General features: G+C 32.7%; 1 pseudogene across 1 annotated transcript; it reads left to right on the top strand.

Annotated features, from left to right (window-relative positions):
- The first annotated feature begins 719 nt into the window (after nucleotides 1-719).
- On the top strand, nucleotides 720-2,259 carry LOC143558346 (cytokinin riboside 5'-monophosphate phosphoribohydrolase LOG8-like; annotated as a pseudogene). The gene is made up of 5 exons (XR_013139726.1): nucleotides 720-767; nucleotides 1,369-1,467; nucleotides 1,541-1,611; nucleotides 1,755-1,898; nucleotides 1,970-2,259. The product of XR_013139726.1 is annotated as a cytokinin riboside 5'-monophosphate phosphoribohydrolase LOG8-like (transcript).
- The last annotated feature ends 1,236 nt before the right edge of the window (nucleotides 2,260-3,495 follow it).

Raw genomic sequence — 3,495 nt, 5'->3', positions numbered from 1 at the left:
AAAGAGGTAAAATGTATGCAGTCTGCGGACCACATTTACAGACATGTGTAGCAGAAGATGTGGACCAAACCTCTGCAGTCTGCACGAAGAAGACTGTTTCTTTTTTAACGCCTGCGGACTGCTAAATCAGTTTTTACAAATCAGTTTCTATAAATCAATTTCTACAAAAAAATAATAATAACAATTGAACAATATGCAAACTAACAATTGAACAAAAATAACAATTGAACAATATGCAAACTAACATAGAAATGGTAACCAATTCATCACTTCTCTTTCTTTCAAATTAAGTAATAATATTTATATAACTAAAATTAAAAAGAACGATACCAACTAATTAATATAAACATTGGTTTATAACTAATGATAAACATAAAATTAAAAAATTATATATATAAATTGACGTATACGTCGGCGGATGCGAACCAAAATATCATGTAAATATATTTTATTTTTTAAATAATATCAATATAATTAAAATTCATAAAAGATAAAATTATAAAATATTTATTAATTATAAAATATTACCGAAAAGTCAAAAACCCATCATCCTCAGCCCAAACTTCTTCCCTCTCATTTCAAGATTCATCCAATACCTTGTGGAACTAGTGTTACCGTATTACAAAGTAAAAGCCCTTACTCATTAACCTATAATATTATTAAAGTTAACCTATAAGCTGTGGCGGCGGCGGGAATGCTGGAAATAACTTGCCGCCGCGATGGTTGCTGGAAAAAGGCAGTGGCGGCGGCGAGTTGGTGACCGACGGGTGAGTGGTGGCCGGCGGGTGTGTGGTGGCCGGATGGTGTGGTGAAGGTGGTGGAGAATGGTGGAGGTGGAGAGAGTGAAGAAATAATGTTCAGGTTTGAATGAAGCTAGGTTAGAAGGTTAGAATAGGTTTAAAGTTCTTTGAAGCTTATGATCCATGTCGGCTTCAAGAAGACCACGCGCAGACATTTTTTAATGAAATGTCTTTCGAAAAACAAACACACTGCAAACCTAAACATCTACGCGTGGTCTGTGCGGTGCAGACAAAAGAGCTCAGGAAGAGCTTATAGAAAAAACAAACACCTCCTAAGTATGTAGCAGTTTGCAAAGGTTGTGATTAACTGATTATACAGTTATGTTTGATCCATGTAGGATTACTTGCTTCTGACACATTTGACACGTAGGACTACATGCTAATAGTTTGAAAAAAGATAATACAAAATCACTCTAAAAGATCATATAAGCGTAATAATATGACAGCACATGTGTAGTTTGTAGTTTTGATAGTTCTGTGCTAACAAGATCCGTTGTTTATTATTCAATATATTTTTTGTTTGCATCTTTTTTGTTGAATTATAGCCTTCATTTGCTAATTTTGGTAGATATCTGGTGAAACTGTTGGAGAGGTACGGATTGTTTCAGATATGCATGAAAGGAAAGCTGAAATGGCCGAGAATCCGATGCCTTTATTGCACTTCCTGGTATCTTTATAATCGTGTTCAAATTTCTTAACTTTTTACCTGAAATTTGTACTCATGGTGCCACATGTTTCAGGAGGTTATGGTACCATGGAGGAAGTTTTAGAGATGATCACATGGTCACAACTTGGAATTCATAAAAAACCAGTGAGTTGTCATTTGTATTGTTTGAGAAACAGTAGTGGCAGTTTCGACTCGTTTACTTATAAAGTTATGAAAGTTAGCTATTGAAATAATGTAAAACCGGTAATCGTATATTCATATTTAACACAAATCATTTATATGCTCAGGTTAGTCTCTTAAATGTTGATGGATATTACAACAGTTTACTTGCGTTATTTGACAATGGAGTCAAAGAGGGTTTCATAAAGCCGAGTGCTAGGGACATTGTTTTATCAGCCTCAAATGAAACAGATTTATTGACTAAAATGGAGGTACAAAGAAATTTAACTATAGTATTGCACTCTTATCTATCCGTTTATTTCATTCGTTATTCTGGTTACAGCAATACAAGCCTGAGCATGATCATGTCGCGGCTCAAGAGAGCTGGCAGATGGAGCAACTAGGGAACTATCCAAATAAATGAACATAAACCAAATTGGTTTCATTCAACTTTTAATTCGTTAGTTTGAAAGGGTTGACTTTTGTTTGATGAATATCTTCTTAGCAGGTTTGATTTTATGTGCTCATTTTCATCTAGTGTGGGTTTGGTTGTGCTAGAAAAGATGTTAGCTGTGATGGTTTTCCTTTCTATTCCCTGTTTTAATTTGAAAGCTCGAAAATAATCGTTACGAATCATACTCTAGTTAAGTAAGATCTTTGACAAACTCAGATCGTGTTCAAGCTTCAATAAAAAGATGTAACTTGAATTGTTATCAAACAACACCATAATCATATGGTATTAGAATAACGTAACAGAGATAATATATTAGTTATGGTTTAGTCGTAATTAATAAATTTGATTTGATTATGTTTCTTTCGTAGTTATTCTCATCGGAACAATTAAAATACTTGATTAATAATAATACTTCATCCGTCCCATTAAAAATATCCATATTTCTTTTATATTTGTCCCATTACAAATGTTCACTTTCAAAATTTATTAGCAATTTTCAAGTTTACTCTTAAACACACACAACTAGCATTAATAAATAATATTAACGGACCCAATTTTCAAGGGCATCATTGTCATTTGGTAAGCAAAAACAGTAATCATTCAATCTACCTTAAATTTTGTGTTTTTCAAACCATGACACTTAAAAGAGGGACGAAGGGAGTAACACATAACGTGGTTTCCATTATTCTATATAACACCATAGTGTTATTAACTAAAATTAATTCATAAAATATTATAAGCCATACAAAGCTCCTTTTTTGTTTTGTTTTTTTTTTCTTTTTTATTTTTTTACTAAAACAATGAAATAGTGATAATGTTAAAAAAAATAAAAATAAAACACCAAATACAATGCTCACAAAATTAGAATTCTAAAAAAGAACTTATGCGTTCTCTCTTTAGGCTGACATTCTTAACCTAATCGTAGATAAGTAAGTTTAAGTTCTTTCGCTAACCAACTTGACCTATACAAGGATGATACAATAACCGAGGGAACCATGATCGTTTTGGTACTAAGTATTTAATGCATTAGAAGTATTTTAACATAAATGGGCTGAAGTTGATTTAGTTACTGGGTTAATGTGGTATTTAAACTTTAAACTGAGTTATGCAGCCAGGAGAGGAAAACAAAAATGTAGTATGTGAGAGCCCAAAACGGGATATCGTCACACGTATAGCTTATGAATAAAGTTACATGAATTCAGTTAGTTTTGCTACGATACTGACATTAAACCTAAAAATTAAATTAGTAAACGCCCATAGTATTTGCGTAGCTTATGCAACAAACAATAAAAACATATTTAAAACGACTTTTATTCAGTTGTTAAAATTTGGGCGTTGCAGCGGCGAGTCAATGCGAATTTTGTCGGTTTCGGTTACTTTCGTTATGGTACTGAAACAAAAACAAAAAAAATGCA

Source organism: Bidens hawaiensis, unplaced genomic scaffold (assembly GCF_021521415.1).
Source record: "Bidens hawaiensis isolate Kalapana, Puna unplaced genomic scaffold, B.hawaiensis_p1.1 tig00019441_1, whole genome shotgun sequence".
NCBI lineage: Eukaryota > Viridiplantae > Streptophyta > Magnoliopsida > Asterales > Asteraceae > Bidens > Bidens hawaiensis.
Note: the sequence above shows the minus strand (reverse complement) of the source record. Positions and strands in the feature narration are given on the sequence as shown.